The sequence below is a fragment of the Mustelus asterias genome, unplaced genomic scaffold (genome assembly GCF_964213995.1).
Source record: "Mustelus asterias unplaced genomic scaffold, sMusAst1.hap1.1 HAP1_SCAFFOLD_35, whole genome shotgun sequence".
Lineage (NCBI taxonomy): Eukaryota > Metazoa > Chordata > Chondrichthyes > Carcharhiniformes > Triakidae > Mustelus > Mustelus asterias.
The window spans coordinates 2,961,061-2,979,390 of NW_027590117.1; the positions used below are offsets into that span (position 1 = coordinate 2,961,061).

The following is an 18,330-nucleotide window of genomic DNA, read 5'->3' on the forward strand; positions in this document are numbered from 1 at the left end:
AAATCATGTGGTCAAAAACAGTTCAAACGCAGCATTTGCCGGAAATGAAACAAAAAGGACGTCCCGTTTAAATATTATTTATTCGGACGGAAAATTCCGCTTCAAATTCTCTCTGCAGAAAAAAATTATTGAAACAGAGGAAGAAGTCTCTGTGCTAATGAATGAGTTCTCAGTCAGAGACAAAGATATAAAGTAACGGGAACCGAACACAGTTGACCTCCCTGACTGTGATCTCAATAATCCTGATGAAGTCAATATGAACGTTACTGAGGTCGTTGCATCGACTGGCCAATAAACAGCTCCGATGGCAGGGTGGTTCAGGCGTTCGACTTGGAATCTAAATTTGCTTTGATTGGAGACATTTTTAACCGAAAGAACAGGCCTCAAAACTATTCAATGAGTTCCCAGGCAGGTACAATATTAAAAAGTAGGCTTAAACTGTCCAAAAAACAAGAGTGAACAATTTCAGTTTACAAAATGTGCGTCAGGACCACCTGGTGTCTGAGGAAATCGACAACTAAGGCACTTCCGTAATTATAACAAATGTCAATAACCATTGCTTAAACATAGCGAGCGATGGTGGTATAGTGGTGAGCATAGCTGCCTTCCAAGCAGTTGACGTGGGTTCGATTCCCGCCCATCGCATTGGTAATGTAGTTATGACTTCATTTTGTGGACAAAATAAAATTCGAACGCGGCAATTGCCGATAAATACGCTTCCCGTTCTAACTTTATTTATTTCGGACCGAGAATTCGGTTTCAATTTCTTTATCCTGAAAACAATGTTGAAATAGAAGAATAATTGAACAAATGAATTCTCAGTCAAACATAAGGACACCAAATAAAAATAGAGGAACACATGTCAGCTCACACACTGCTCACTGCACAATCCTGGTGCTTGATGAAGTTAACATGAACATCGCTGAGGTGATTACATCATTTTGAGAGATAAGCAGCTGCGTTGGCCGAGTGGTTAAGGCGTTGGACTCAAAACCATCGTTTCCTCGCGAAGGTTCAAACTCTGTGCGCAATGAGCGAGATTGGAAATGTTTAATTGGCTTCTCCAGGACAGCCCATGATATTGAATTCTAATTTACTGTGGGCTCTTTCTATAAAGACCGGGAACTGTGCTGGCATCGACAATATAGGCCGAATGGCTTCTGTGCTATAACTTCCATGAGAAAAATCATGACTTGAGAAGAAAGAAAAAGAGCAGCACAAGGACAAAACAAGGTCTTATTTCAGAGAAAGATTCTTGTGTCATGACACACAGGACATAAGAAATACACTTCATCAGAATACATTGAATGAATGAGAATTTCAAAATGCTGCTTAGATGATGAAATATCACGTTCATTCAAAACATGCTACAAGCTGGACATTACTGGGCGTTTCGTATTCCTGCTTAAAACAGTTTGGGAATGGAACGAACATGTGGAACATAAGGAAGAATAATCATATTGGAACGTTAGTAAAAGAGGATTATAGACAATCATAAGACATCAGGAAATTTCATGTTAGAATTAATTTCAAAATGTCTATGGATTAAGTGGTCACTCAGCCCAGGACTCCAAACACAAGCGAAAAAGTGATGGAATATATTCAGATCTTAGAGAATTCTGCAACCAAATCGATGTTGCTTTAAAATCTCCCAATAATTTCTGACAGATCCAACCGAGCTGGGCAGCTCAATGAGAAAGCAGCTGTTGCCATGTTTACGCATCAGATGTATTTCTGGCAGAAAATGATATCCGAGAGTGCGTGGAAAATGTGTGTGAGAGTCAGAACTGGGTCCGAAATGAAACCAGTGGTGGCGGCACAGAGCAACTGAAAGGAAGAGAGCGGATGGTGCAGAGACAAGCTGTTGTCAGCTCCCGGATCCTCCAGCTGTGTTTCTCTCTCTTCACAAACTCTCCCACTACAATTAAAATTAGACTATCTCGATTCTCAGACTGACTTATTTCTGTTACTGAAATCCGAACGTTTCCTGTCGTGAAAATTCCATCTGAATTCAAGGCAGCAATTCCCACTTCAACCCGTTTCTTTCCTGCATTGATCGCGCTTTTGTCGACTGAAACCTTAAAATCGACCCAAACTTTCCCTTAAATTCTCTCTTCAGGTCTGAGCAGCGCGATCCAATGACAGGAGAATCTTGTGATTTGACACAAGAAGGACTGGGAAATCAGCCGCTGAGGGCGGACACACAAACACAGTAACATTAGTCTAACCCAGCCGCCCCTTTAGCACACTCTCGCGGACACAGTGTTCACCTCTGCACATTGACAGGTCAAACTGTGTCTCAGATTGGCAGCTCCGAGGACAGGCTTTCCTCTCCTCTCGCTCTGTGCTGTGGATTCGGGGAGAATAATTGGAGTTTCCCAGCTCAGTAACTATTAAAGCCTCTGAGGCTGGCGATGCTCACAGTGTCTGTTCCCCAGATTCGGGGGGCTGCAGCCAATCAGAGTTGTGCCTGGTTTAACCCAGAACTGTTTGAAATTATGATCTTGTTCACAAGCTGAATTCTATTTGTTCAGATGAAGATACAGATGGTTTGCACTCAGTCATTAACCAACAAGATCCCCCCTTCATATACAGTTAATGTATAGGAGGCATCGGATCCCAACAGCGCGGAAGGAGGCCACTCGGCCCAGACATTCTGCGCCGACTCTCCGACGGAGAATCCCTCCCTGCAACCACAAGTAATTACACTGCTAATCCCCCCGACAAGAAGGGTCAATTCAGCCTGGCCAATCCACCTAGTCTGCAAATCGTTGGGGATGGGAGTAAACCGGAACACCCGAAGGAAACCCACGCACACGGGGAGAACGTGCAAACTCCACACAGACAGGCATCCAAGAATGTTAGTAATGAAATTCAGTTTTCTGCCGGTTACAAACGCTGGGGATTCCCCTTCAATTTGTGGCATCTGGGAATCAGCGAAGCATCCAAAAATAGAACTGACAATATATATAACCACGGTAGGTATTCACATGGTACTGACATTCTGTGCAATATTGCATCTGTTGACCGCGTGGCCTAATGGATAAGGCGTCTGACTTCGGCAATCGTAGTGATGATGCTATCAGAAAATTGCAGGTTCGAGTCCTGTCGCGGTCGTTTTATGCAGAAATCTGGTCGAAGTTCCGGAAAAAAACGAAATGTCCTTCGATAGCTGAAAGCTCTGCATTTTCTTGCAAACGTTGCCGGGCGTTATCTGAGAATGCACTTCCTTGTTGTTTTCTTCACTCAATTTTCTAATCTCATTATTTTATTCTCCTCCCAAGAAATCAATCTTATCTTTGAGATCTTAATAAATCATTGATGCTCCCGAATGGAGCAACAGGCTTTGCAGCAAATGGTTGAATCAAATTCTGTGGAGGGAATTCTCACATCCTCAGGAAGAGGTTTAATAATGAGCTGAATGAACTGTTTCTGTTTACAGGGATGAAAGGTTATGTCACTGGGCTGGTAATCCAGAGGCGTGCACTAATCATTGGGAAGACGGAGTAAATCCCACCATTGGTGAAATTTAATTCATTGATTAAATCAATCTGGAATTGAAAGCTAGTATCAGTGATAGCGGCCTTGAAACTGTCGCCGATTGTTGTAAAACCTCATCTGGTTCACCAGTGCACTTTCGATAAAGAAGTCTGCCCTCCATGTGACTGTTGACCCAGAGCAATGAGGGTGACTCTTACCTGCCCTCTGAAATGGCGGAACAAGCCACTCTCAGTTGATGGACAATTAGGGAAAGGCAACAAATGCTGGTCCAGCAGGCGACACCAACAGCCCATAAAAAGTAGAATAATTATGTAGAAAGAGAATGGCCTGGTAACGGATTGAGAAACTGGATGCTTCTTCTCCTGCAATAACAAGGCTGAGGGGGGTCTGATGCTGGGCTGTAAATTAGTGAAAGATTTTGAAAAATTTCATTTCGATACAATAGACCAGAGAAGGGCAGATAAAAATGTATCTCACTCTCATTGATGGTTGGTGGCTTTAGCACAATGATGTACATGCGACCAGCGTATCAGCGAATCCTAAGAGTGTGAGAGAAATTCCATCAGTAATGCTTCCCCGCCATCCTCCAGATTGAAGCGAGGCAGCATTCATGCTGGTGACTGGGAGGAGTTTGTTACTCATCGTTGAAAATGGCCAAAACATATCCCTCAATCTATAGCACGCTTTTATGAGGCAGAATGGCGGGAGAGAATAAAGTAACAGAGAAGAAAGCTCGGTGGGCCGAGAATGGGCCTGTTCACTCACTTGAAGACCCATGGCAGTAATTCACGGCCCTGACTGGGTGTCATCCTCAAATTAAGAGACAGACAACGATAACAACTGCTTGTTACAAAATAACTAACATACAAAAGCCACGTCCAACATTAATATTGTTAAAACTTCCCGATAGTCTGAACAATTCTTGTTTATTTATACCTCTCTGGTCTGTGAGCTTCGCTCTTCCTGGGTGTGCTGACATCTACTGGCCGCAACCCAGAACTTCAACAAAGGGAAGACGTTCACATCAAGTGAGGGTGTTCCAGGAATAGGTCAATATGAAGAATTAATAAAGGGGTGTGATTGGATAGACCTCGTAATTTAATCATTAAATCCACTTTAGAAATCAATATTAAATCATCATTGAGTCGGCAGCATTTGCAATTTGCTATCGTCCAGAGCATTGGCAGTTGGCTCGTTGGTCGAGGGGTATGATTCTCGGTTAGGGCAATATTAGTATGCCAATGCTTCCGGGTTTAAAACCCGGACAAGCCCAGCGATCGTTTATTAAATCGGGAGCAGGTTTGAGGTCATGAGAAATCATTGCAGTGAATATGTCACTGCAGAACACGAGAAGAAACGATCACCAGATTTAAATTTCGTTTGACCATCCAAAGGTTCTGAAGGATATGACACGGGAAATTTGCGAAGAGACTGGAAATAATTTTGGGTGGCACAGTGGTTAGCACTCCTGCCTCACAGCGCCAGGGTCCTAGGTTCAATTGCGGCCTCGGTTCACTGTTTGTGTGCAGTTTGCACGCTCTCCCCATGTCTGTGTGGCTTTCCTCCCACAGTCCAAAGATGTGCGGGCTAGGTTGATCGGCCATACTAAATGGACCCGATTGTCAGCGGGATCAGCAGGGTAAATGAGCGTTACTGAACTAGGACCTGGGTGGGATTGTAGTCGGTACACACTCGATGCACCAAATGTCCTCCCTTCTGTACTTTCGGCATTCTACGATTGGAGACGATTAGCACAGCTGCATTTAATGGAAAGCTGGATAAGTGTTGGAAGGAGAATGGATTTCAGATACAAACAGATAATGTTACATGAAATAGTTGGGTGGAGGATCGGGTCGAGCAGTTTAAGAATTCGAAAAAATGGTCCCAATTTCACTTAGGTATCTTATTTATTGAATCACTCCAGATCTACAAAGTCATAGAAATCATAGAAACCCTACAGTGCAGAAGGAGGGCATTCGGCCCATCGAGTCTGCACCGACCACAATCCCACCCAGGCCCTACCCCCACATATTTACCCGCTAATCCCTCTAACCTACGCATCTCAGGGGCAATTTTAACCTGGCCAATCAACCTAACCCGCACATCTTTGGACAGTGGGAGGAAACCGGAGCACCCGGAGGAAACCCACGCAAACACGAGGAGAATGTGCAAACTCCACACAGACAGTGACCCGAGCCGGGAATCGAACCCGGGAGCTGTGAAGCAGCAGTGCTAACCACTGTGCTACCGTGCCGCCCAGTGTCTGAGAGACTGGGAGACAATTAGTAATTCCCCAATCACAGGATGAACAAAACACAGGGTGATACAGAATGAATGATGTGCAAAGATGTGCGGGTTAGGTTGATTGGCCAGGTTAAAATTGCCCCTGAGATGCGTAAATTAGAGGGATTAGCGGGTAAATATGTGGGGGGTAGGGCCTGGGTGGGATTGTGGTCGGTGCAGACTCGATGGGCCGAATGGCCTCCTTCTGCACTGTAGGGTTTCTATGATTTCTATGATTTCTATGAATCATTCACTCATATACATCCACTGAGATTGCCAGATAGACAATGAATTCCACACTCAAATCCTGCACCACACACTAAGTGCGACAGAATGGTTATCACACCCATACACACAGAATAGTTACAGCACAGGAAAAGATCATCCGGCCCTTTGTGTCAGGGAGTTGGCTTTTATATAGAAGCTCAGTTATCCCAGCCCACATCATGAAAGCATGGGAGTTGGCTTTTATATAGAAGCTCAGTTATCCCAGCCCACATCATGAAAGCATGGCAGCAAAACTTGAAGAAGACACAATATATGTCGTTAAGTAATTTGTGGAGAGTGCGTAAGGAGCTTGCAGATAGCTGCAGACAGGTTTTGTACATGGGCAGAAACCTGGCAACTGGAATATAATGTGCAGGTATTCACTTTGGCAGGAAGATAACAAAATCAGATTATTACTCAAATATAGAACGGCTGCAGATTTCCAAGGTGCAGAGGGATCTCGGTGCTCGAGTGCACGAGTCACAAATAATTAGTATGCATGTTCAGCAAGGAATAAAAAAGGTTAATGGAATATTTGATTTGTTACAAGCATTTCAGCGTGTGAGAAAAGAATGTCATGCTTCAGTTGTACAGGTCATTAGTGAAGTATCTCGAATATTGTCTGAAGTTTTGGTGTCCATATTTAATGAAGGGTGGGAATGTGTTGGAAACGGTCCAGAAGAGAATTACCAGTCTGATATCATGAATAGTTCGACAGTGCAGAGACGATTTACTAGGTTGATCAGAGGAAAGGTTACGCAGACTGGCTGGGCGTCTTTGTCCCAGAGATACTCCGAGTGGGAGGTACCTTGTTCAAAGCACCTCAGATCTTGAATGGTCTTCACAAGTTGCACGTGGAAGTGATGTCTCTATTTGTGTGTGAATCCAGAACAACAGGCACTTAAAGAAAACTAAGCTTCTTCTTTTCGGATGGCAAATTCTGTTCTCTCGGAGCATTGAGCGACTTTGCAACTCTGCCTCAGAAGGCGGTGGAAGCGGGAATATTGAATATTTTTAAGCCGGAGGTACATAGATTCTTGTTTGGCAACAGAACCAAAGGTTATCGGGGATAGATAGAAATGTGGAAATCGAAACACAAACATATCAGCCATGATCTGAGTGAACGGTGGGGTAGGCTTGTGGGGCCGAATGGTCTACTTTTGCTCCTATTTCCTCTGTTGATGTGTATGTCGCCTGGTTGTAAATTGCCCTTGAACAGGATTGCTGAAATGCACCAATACTCACGGTTCACTCGGAGCACCGGAATGAAAGTAAATTATGGAAAAATTAATATCAGACCGTGGGATTCCCAGTTCTGTCAGACTGTATGGTTGCTTCCGGACTTTTGCAGAGATATTTTCTCTGCAATGAGTTCTCGGGAGCTCAGCACTGCTTCGGCTTTCGCTCATTGTCGCCCTCTTCATTGCAAGGAATTATCTTCTAAAACAACGCCTGCCTGGGCTCGTCCGGGATTTGAACCCGGGACCTCTCGCATTTTAATGCTACGCCCAAAGCGAGAATTGTACCCCTAGACCAACGAGCCACCCGTTGGAGCTCAACGCAATGAAAACAACTTTTCAATGTATCCCAAAGTTTATCAACCATCTTTTCACAACGCAATTGTTTATCAACCACTTTTTCACAATGCAGCAGAGGTGTCAATGAACAATGTTCTATTTCACTGCCTGTTCTCGTGAAGATCAGAAGGAGTTATATCAATTTTCACTACTCGCCAAGTCAGCCGATGGTTGTGACTCGCCAGTCCCGTGTGTAATGTCATTCTGCCAGTCAGTTGGCATTTTAGGAGAAATTCGAAGTCATCCTGACTTCATCAGTGGCCTCATGGTTAAGGTGTGAGTGATGTGAATCATGATGTGATTGAATGAGCCTCTGTTTCAGTCTTTCCGCGGTGAGTTTTCATGCTGAGGAGAAACATGTGGGACATGGTCTGGGAATGTTTCACACCGCTCCATTCCTAACATTCCCTGACCTGATGGGATAGAAATTTCCTGTGTTTGCAGCAGCTACATTTGAAACAGGTCCCATCTGGCTGGACATCCAGGAGCGATTGTGGGGGGAACCTTCCTCCCCAATTCTTCATGGATAGAAAATCAAATGGAAGGAGACGGTTTACAAGTTTCTGAGAAGTTGACGAAATGGTCGAGTGGTTTTGGCGATGGTCTGTTTATCGATTGTATTCTGCACGGGTGGGTGCAAAACCCACTCTCATCATGAATCGATGGAACGTTTCATGCATTGCTTCTCTGTATTTGAACACACTGAGCTGTGTTCTTCCACACTTTCTCTGAACTGATATGATGGGAATCAATGTCGCTGAGAGAAACTACAATTCCGACATTGAACATTTGGTTGAATACTCAGTGTTAAAGACAAAGAGGATCATGTTTCCCTTTAAATCTGCTGTGTTTTCTTCATTTTCTATTCCTCGATCATGGTCTGCAAAGACAGCTAGTCTGCTTTGAGCGGAACATATATTGATTGGCTCAGCTCCTTGCATGTCACCGGCTCGTTGGTCCAGTGGTATGATTCTCGCTTTGGGGGATTCATAGAAGACAGGAGCAGGAGGAGGCCATTTGGTCCTTCAAGCCTACTCCACCATTCATTACGATCATGGCTGATTGTCCAACTCAATAGCCTAATCCTGCTTTTTACCCGTACCCTTTGATCCCTTTTGCCTCAAGTGCTATATCTCGCCGCCTCTTGAATACATTCAATGTTTTGGCATCAACTACTAGCTGTGGAAATGAATTCCACAGGCTCACCACTCTTTGGGTGTAGAAATGTCTCCTCACCTCCGTCCTATACAGTCTACCCTGAATCTTCAGTCTGTGACCCCTGGTTCTGGATTCCCCCAGCATCGGGAACATCCTCCATGCATCTGCCCTGTCCAGTCCTGTTAGAATTTTACGTCTCTGTGAGAACCCCCTCATTCGTCTGAACTCCAGCGAAAATAATCCTAATCTAGTCAATCTCTCCAACCTGCTATCCTCGGAATCATCGTGGGAAACGTTCGCTGCACTCCCTCGAGAACAAGAACATCCTTCCTCAGAAATGGAGACCAAAACTGCACATAATACTCAAGGTGTGGCCTCACCAAGGCCCTGTATAATTGCAGCAACACATCCTTGCTCCTGTATTCGAAACTTGTCGCAATGAAGACTAACATACCGTGTTTGTATAGGTAGATTAGCGGGGTGGATGCGTGGCGCCGTGGGGATATTTCCTGTGTGCAATTCTCTGTCTGAGAATCGGTACAGACTCGATGAGCAGAATGGTCTCCTTCAGCACTGTCGGGATTGTATGAATCGAAGGCCATTTGACTGTTAGAAATTCCCGGAGGGAAAAAATGGAAATCTGTGTTTGAAGAACTTGCAGCATTGGGTTAATTGCAGATTAAATGTTTTTTTACTGCAAGATGATGAAAATACCTGAATCGTGTAAGTAAACATTCGAGATATTCGTGGGGAGTCTGGAAATATGGTTTTGTTTCATCTGTGGAGATCATGCACTGGAATGGGAAAGGCAACATTGACTAGCAAGAAACGGACATTGTGACTTACGCAATTGCAAAGATCACGTGAAAGAAGTCAAGGCTCTAACTAGATTTGAACTGAGAATCATCTGTTTACTAGAAAGGCGCTTTAACCAACTAAACCCCAGAGACTCTTGCGACAAGCGAGCGCTGGAAAAACGTTCCTGATCTTGTGGTATTTGTCAAAAAAGAGACACTTCCAGTGCATGTGCACACTGATTTGAAACGAGGGTCATGCCTGCTACCGGAAAGGCGCTTTCACCAACTAAGCCACAGAGCTTGACACTGCTACTCGTGGTACAGTGGAATGCTGGAAATACGTTCCAGATCTGGTGGTATTTGTGAAAAAAGAGATACGACCAGACCTGGAACGTAACTGTGAAAATAGAGATAGTTCACATTTCGAATGCAGACATTTCACGGGAACGACCGTTTCTCTCTCCACAGATGCTACGGGATCTCGGAAAGATTCATGAAAGAAAAATATTTGAATCCTACAGTAGCCTATTGAGACTGCACCGATTTCCCCATAAACCTTTCAAATCCGCCTTGCCCCGACATTGAACAAGCACATCAGAGGGAATTGCACACATCACTCAGTGAAACACTTCCGCTAAACATTAAGCGGTTTATCTTGAGCTGGTTCCATTTACTGTTTTCAGATCCACTTTTGCTATAAAAGTAGCCGTGTTCAGGATGTGATTCATACACACAGTTTTCTGCTCTGAAGGCCATTCTGTGGCGCGAGGTGATTTCTTTAAAATACTTCATTTAAACGGGATATGTGTGTCGCTGACCCGGGAAGCACATATTATCCAAATTAATTATCTTTGAGTAATTGGCGATGAATTCATTCTGTAGCCACTGCAGTCCATGTGGTGTCAGAACATGCACTGCTGTTAGAGAGGAATTTCCAGGATTGTGACCCATCGGAACAGCAATATGTTTCCAAGTCAGGATGATGTAGGTTTCGGAGTGGAACTTAGAGCGGGTCGTTGTTTCTCTGCGTCTGCTGCCCTTGTGCTGCCAGGTGAGAGATTTCTTGGGTTTGGATGGCGGCTCGCGAATGAGAAATTACGGTCAGGAGTGAGATTTGAACCCTCTCCTCCAGTGGAGATTGTGACCTTGGACCGCTCGGCCATCCTGACCAGCGACGTCAATGTTTAAAATCTCTGCACAAATCGATTTGCATTTCATCTTTATTGTTATGACATTTGAAACTCTGTCTCCGACTTGACTGATTGAAGGTGAACTGATCACATATTTTGAGGTTCACGGACCATGTGAAGGTAAGACACGGAGTTCCACAGGTTTGAAGGGTGAATAGTCCAGCACCATTCCGTATTCTTCATCCAAATGAGAAACCCGAGCTGACAACCGATTCAAATTAGGACACCAGCTTTGGGTAGAAGCTGCCACCATGAAACCATGTGATTTCAGAAGCTCCAAAGCAGACTTAGTTTCATTTGCGGCACTAGTGGCAGATTTTGTCTTTCCAGAATCGGTCGTTCCGCCATGAAAATTAGCGCCGGGTTAGGTGAAATGGTCAAGTTATATTGCCCCTTAGTATCAGGAGCATTAGCATGTTAAATACGTGGGGTTACTGGGATAGGGCCTGCATGTTGTTGGCATAGGATCGATGGGCCGAATGGCCTCTTTCTGTACTGTAGGTACTCTATGAAGTTCGGGGTGGCAGTTTCACTTTTCTGAGAATATTGATGACTGTTCTCTGATAACATTAAAACTTCTCACCAGTCAATGCCTGTTTGAGAACTGGCCATGCATAGGGCTGACATTGAAACGGTTCATATTGAATTAGTTACAGCAAATTGATTCTTGAAGATGTGTTAATATAATGCTTTCAGAGATTGTCATATCTTCTTAAAAGATCAGTTGCGCTTGTTTTCCGTTTGTTCAGAAATTTTGTGAATCTATTTGGAGCGGGTGCAGTTGGTCAGTATCTGTGCCTCTTGCTTGGCCAACTACGCGGCAACAGCCGGTCCATTCCTGTCCAGATGTGTGGACACAAACAGCAAATCCAAATTACTGTTCACTGCCGCCATCTCCTGGCTGAACGCAAGTTAACGATTCATTCAGAACCTTTTTTGGATTGGAGTGAAATAACATCAACGTGGTACTTTACCGATTAAAATGATTGTAAAACATGATATCAATCAAATTCCATGTTCCAGAGATCTGCTTTCTGATTGGGCGATCCTGCTCACCCCGATCTACGGAAAATGTAAAACTCCGCGAAACGGAACGTCGGTTATAGGATTCTCGAATCTTTGATTTCTGTGCCAATTCGTTCCTTGTGTATTCGTTCCGTAAATACAGGGGAAGTTGCAGAGTCAGGTGAGCGATGGTGGTGTCGTGGTGTCTGTGCGAGCAGTTGACCAAGCGCCAGTTCCTGACCATCACAGTGGTGACTTATTTAATTAACTATCGCAGGTCAGAACAGAAGAGGGTCACTCCTAAAATGGGACTCACTGAATATTCTTATTATCAATGAGTTACGAACGGTAAATCCAGCTTCAATTTGCTTTCAGTGTAAACTTTGTTTCAATGGAAGAACAGGCCTCAAAACTAATCAATGAGTTCTCAGTCAGAAACAACAGTAAAAAAGGTAAGTTAAACAGTCCAGAAAAACGAGACAAGCCAAGTTCAGTTTATGAACGTGTGCTTTGGACACACCTGGTGTCTGATGAAATCAGCAATTCAGGTAGTTCCATAATTATAACTAATGAAATTAACGGGCACTTAAGCAACACAGCGATGGTGGTATAGTGGTGAGCATAGCTGCCTTCCAAGCAGTTGACCCGGGTTCAATTCCCGCTAATCGTATTAATCAATTGTCACCTTATCCACGGCTTCTTGCGTTTCAAAGCATGTGGGCACAAACAGTTCGAACGCAATGTTTGCCGGTTGTGAATTAAAATGGACTTAACTTGTTTTTTTTTGCCGATGTTAAATTCGGCTTCAATTTTTTATGCTGAAAAAAATATTGAAATAGACGAAAAGTCTCTGAACTAATAAGTGAATTCATAATCAAAGATAAAGATACCAAAAAGAGAGAGACAAACAGATTTCACCTCACACGCTGTGCTCTGCATAATCTAGGTGCCTGACGAAGTTGCTATGAACGTTTCTGAAGTGGTTACATCATTCGTACGGATAAGCCGCTGTGGTGGCTGAGCAGTTAAGGTGTTGGACTCGAACCACAGCGGGGATTCCATGCGCAGGTTGGAAACCTGCTCGCAGCGGTTCTCATTTGAAATGTTTAATTAGCTTCTCCAGGGCAATCCACGGGAATGAATCGTAATTTTCAGTATTTTTTTTCTATGAAAAGCTGGATCTGTGCTGTGAGCCGGGCGCAGGAAGTTGGTATTGGAATGGGCACCAGGGTGTTCTCAGCTGGCATCTACAATATGGGCCGAATGGCTTCTGTGCTGTAACTTCCATGAGAAAAATCATAACGTGAAAGAAAATAAACATAGCAGCATAAGAGCAAAACAAGGTCTCATTTCAGAGTAAGATTCTTATGTAATGACACACAGGACATAAGAAAAGCATTTCACAACAATGCATTGAATGAATGAGAAATTCAAAATGCTAGGGATATGATATGACATCGTGTTCATTCAAACACATTGCAACAAGCTGAGCGTTCGCTATTCCTGGTGATAACAGTTTGGGAATGGAAGGAGCACGTGAAAAATAGGGAGGAATAGTCATATTGGGACGTTAGTGAAAGAGGATTCTTGAGAATAATAAGACATCAATGGAAATTCCATGTTAGAATTGATTTCAAGATGTCTGGATTAAGTGCTCGCTTTTCCCAGGAAACCCAAACACAAGCGACAAATTGATGGTATATATTCAGAGATTAGAGAATATTGCAAATAAACCGATGTTGCTTTAAAAGACGTCCAATAATTTCTGACAGATTGAATCGAGCTGGACAGCTCGTTCAGAAAGCAGTTGTTGTCTTGTTTACGCACACGATATATTTCTGGTACAATATGCACCAAGCCGACAAGATGACAGAGTCATATAGTCATAGAGGTTTACAGCAGGGAAACAGCCCCTTCGGCCCAACTCGTCCATGCCGCCCTTTTCTTTAAAACACCTAAGATAGTCCCAATTGCCCGCATTTGGTCCATATCCCTCTGTGCCCATATTGCCCCTGTAACTGTCTAAACGCTTTTTAAAAGACAAAATTATACCCGCCTCTACTACTACCTCTGGCAGCTTGTTCCAGACAGTCACCACCCTCTCTATGAAAAAAAATGCCCCTCTGGACTCTTTGGTATCTCACCCCTCTCAACGTGGACCTATGGCCTCTAGTTTTAGGCTCCCCTAATTTTGGGAAAATGAATTGACTATCTAGCTAATCTATGCCCCTCATTATTTTATAGACCCCTATAAGATCATACCTCAGCCTTCTACGCTCCAGAGGAAAAAGTCCCAATCTATCCAGCCTCTCCTTATAATTCAAACCATCAAGTCCCGTTAGATGCCAGTAAATTTCTTCTGCACTCTTTCTAGTTTAATAATATCCTTTCTACATTAGGGTAACGAGAACTGTACACAGTATTCCAAGTGTAGCTTTACCAAGGTCTTGTACAACTTCAACAAGACGTCCCAACTATTGTATTTCATGTTCTGACCAATGTAACCATGCATGCTGAATGCCGTCTTCACCAGTCTGTCCACCTGTGACGTCAGTTTCAAGGAGCTATGAACCTGTACCCCAAGATCCCTTTGTTCTGTAACTCTTCCCAACGCCCTACCATTAACTGAGGAAGTCTTGCCTGGTTCAATCTATCAACATGCATCATTTCGCATTTATCTAAATTAAACTCTATATACCATTCGTCAGCCCACTGGCCCAATTGATCAAGATCCCGTTGCAATCAGAGATAACCTTCTTCACTCTCCACTATGCCACCAATCTTGGTGTCATCTGCAAACTTACTAACCATGCCTCCTCTATTCTCATCCAAATCATTAATATAAATAACAAATAACAGCGGACCCAGCATCGGTCCCTGAGGCACACCGCTGGTCACAGGTCTCCAGTTTGAAAAACAGCCCTCGACAAGCACCCTTTGCTTTCTGTCATCAAGCCAATTTTGTATCCATTTAGCTACCCTAGATTCCGTGAGATTGAACCTGATGCAACACCCTATCATGTGGTACCTTGTCAAGGCCTTGCTAAAGTCTATGTAGGCATCATCAAGTTCACTGCACTTGATTACCCCTTCAAAAAACTCAATCAAAATTGTGGGACATGGTTTTCCACTCACAAAGCCATGCTGACTGTCCCTAATCAGTCGTTGCGTCACTAAATGCCTGTAGATCCTGTCTCTCAAAATACCTTCCAACAACTTACCCACCACAGCTGTGAGGCTCACTGGCCTGTAATTCCCAGGCTTTTCCCTGCAGCCCTTTTTAAACAATGACATCTGAGAGTGTGTGGAAAATGTGTGTGAGAGTCAGAACTGGATCCGAAATGAAACCAGTGGTGGCGGTACAGAGCAATTTAAAGACAGAGAGCGGACGGAGCAGAGATAAGCTGCTGTCAGCTCCCGGCTCCGCCAGCCTCTCTGTGTTTGTCTCTCCTCACAATCTATCCCATTACAATTAAAACTTGACATTTCGCATTCTCAGACTAATTATTTCTGTTACTGAAATCCGAATATTTCCTGTTGAGAAAGTTCCATCCGAATTCCGGGCAGCAATTTCCATTTCAACCCGTCTCTTTGCTGCATTGATCGCGCTCTCTCAGTCCAGCGCTGACTTATTCTCCGTTTGTCAACTGAACCCTTGCAATCGACGAACATTTTCCATTAAATTTTCTCTTCAGGCCTGAGCAAGGGAGCAGCGCGATCCTATGCCAGGAAATCTTGCGATTTGACACCAGAAGGACGGCGAGATCCGGCGCTGAGGGCGGACACACAAACACAATAACATTAGTCTAACCCAGCCGCCCCTTCAACACACTCTCTCTGACACAATATTCACATTTGCACATTGACAAGTCAAACTATGTCTCAGTTTGCGTGGAGGACGCGGAAAGTCTGCAGAGAGATTTGGATAGGCTGAGCGAGTGGGCGAGGATCTGGCAGATGGAATATAACGTTAGCAAATGTGAGGTTATCCACTTTGGAAGAAATAATAGTAAATTGGAATATTATTTAAATGGAGAAAAATTACATCGTGCGACTGTGCAGAGGGACCTGGGGGTCCTTGTGCACGAATCGCAAAAACTCAGTCTGCAGGTGCAGCAGGTGATCAAGAAGGCGAATGGAATGTTGGCCTTTATCACGAGGGGGATAGAATATAAAAGCAGGGAGGTCTTGCTGCAACTGTACAAGGCACTGGTGAGGCCGCAACTGGAGTACTGTGTGCAGTTTTGGTCCCCTTATTTGTGAAAAGATATATTGGCCTTGGAGGGAGTGCAGAGAAGGTTCACCAGGTTGATACCGGAGATGAGGGGTGTAGCTTATGAGGAGAGATTAAACAGATTGGGTCTGTACTCGTTGGAGTTTAGAAGGATGAGGGGTGATCTTATAGAGACATATAAGATAATGAAGGGGCTGGATAGGGTAGAGGTGGAGAGATTCTTTCCACTTAGAAGGGAAACCAGAACTAGAGGGCACAGCCTCAAAATAAGGGGGGGGGGGCGGTTCAGAACAGAGTTGAGGGGGAACTTCTTCTCTCAGAGGGTAGTGAATCTCTGGAATTCTCTGCCCATTGAAGTGGTGGAGGCTTCCTCGTTGATTATGTTTAAATCACGGGTAGATAGTTTTCTGATCGATAAGGGAATTAGGGGTTATGGGGAGCAGGCGGTTAAGTGGAACTGATTCTCTTCAGATCAGCCATGATCTTGTTGAATGGCGGGGCAGGTTCGAAGGGCCAGATGGCCTACTCCTGCTCCTATTTCTTATGTTCTTATGTTCTTATGTTCAGATTGACAGCTCCCAGGGCAGGCTTTCCTCTCTCGCTCTGTGCTGTGGATTATCGGCGATTAGTTGGAGTTTCGCAGCTCAGTAACTGTTAAAGCCTCTGAGGCCGGCGATGTTCACTGTGTCAGTTCCCCAGATTCGGGGGTTGCAGCCAATCAGAGCTGTGCCTGGGTTACCCCGGAACTGGTTGAAATGATGATCTTGTTCACAAGCTGAATACTATATGATCAGATGAAGATACATATTATGTGCATTCAGACACTAAACAATATTCAGCCTTCATATAGAGTTGATGAGAGTGGGTGGAGGGATAGACAGAGACAGAGTCTGCTCGGCTAGATAATGTATCAGTGCCAAAAGTCCTTGTAAATTCCGGTTTGGAGAAACAGAAGCTGCAGTCTTAGCTCTGACTAATATTGTAGTAGAAACACATTATTCATCCCACAATCAGGAACAGTGCTGCATTCTGATAGAAGGGATGGAAAGAGGCAACAGAACATAGAACCCCTGCAGTGCAGAAGGAGGCACTTTGGCCCATCGAGTCTGTACTGACGACAATCCCACCCAGGCCCTATTCCCATAACCCCACACATTTACCCGTCTCATCCCACAGACACTATGCATTCAATCCATGGTCAATCAGCCTAACCCGCACATATTTGAACTGTGTGGGGAAAACGAGGGAACCTGGAGGCAACCCATGCAACATGGGGAGAAAATGCAAATTCCAAGCTGACAGTGAACTGAGGCCGGAATGGAACCTGTGAGGCAATATGTTAACCACTGTGTCAATGATTGTGCCACCCTGCCACTCTGAATGCTCCAGTTCTACACAGGATTGCAGGATCAGAGGAACCTGAGGTTTAGAGAGATCTTTGAACGTGAGCAGATTTTGAGTGAGTCGTTCGGGAAGTGGATTGCATCTTCGGCCTCATTAATTAGGACACTGAATATAAAAGAAGGGAAGCTATGCTCAATCTTTATAAAGCTCGGATCAACTGCGGCTGTTTTAGAATCACAACGAGACCTGGTAACCACACTTTAGAAATTGTGTGAGGGTCCTTAGGAGGGAGAAAAGGAGATTTACTGGTTTGGATCCAGCGATGAGAGATTTTAGCTACAAGGTTTGGTTGGATAATTCGGAGCGTTTTCTCTTTGCAGCACACGAGATTGAGTGGTGTAAGAGACGTGTAAAAAACATATTGAACTAAGGTACATAGGGGAAGTTGCTACATTAACTGCGAGCATGGAGATTCGGGGATAGGTGTTGAATGTTTAAGGCAGGATGTGTAGGAGGCATAGGATCCCTACAGTGCGGTAGGAGGCCATTCTGCCCACTGATTCTGCACCGACTCTCTGACAGAGAATCCCTCCCCATCCCTGTAACCACACGTAATGACCCTGCTAATCCCCCTGACACTAAGGGTCAATATAGTCTGGCCAATCCACCTAATCTGCACCTTGTTGAAACGGGGAGGAAACCGGAACACCTGAAGGAAACCCAGGCAGACACGGGGAGAACGTGCAAACTCCATACAAAATGTCATCTGGATTCGAAACGTCAGCACCTTCTCTCCTTACAGATGCTGCCAGGCCTGCTGAGATTTTCCAGCATTTTCTCTTTTGATTTCAAACTCCACACAGACAGCACCCAGGAATGTTAGAAGTGGTCTTTAGTTTTCTGCAGGTTAGAGCAGCTGGAGTTTTCCCTTCGAGTTTCTGGTATATGGAAAGCAGCGGAGCATCCAAAAATAG

General features: G+C 44.3%; 2 non-coding genes across 2 annotated transcripts; both read left to right on the forward strand.

The window, feature by feature from the left end:
* Positions 1 to 573: 573 nt before the first annotated feature.
* trnag-ucc (transfer RNA glycine (anticodon UCC)) lies at positions 574 to 645 on the forward strand. Its single transcript has one exon. It is a non-coding gene; the product is annotated as a tRNA-Gly (tRNA).
* A 2,380-nt stretch (positions 646 to 3,025) lies between these two features.
* Positions 3,026 to 3,117, forward strand: trnar-ucg (transfer RNA arginine (anticodon UCG)). Its single transcript is given in 2 exon segments — positions 3,026 to 3,062; positions 3,082 to 3,117. It is a non-coding gene; the product is annotated as a tRNA-Arg (tRNA).
* Positions 3,118 to 18,330: the final 15,213 nt, after the last annotated feature.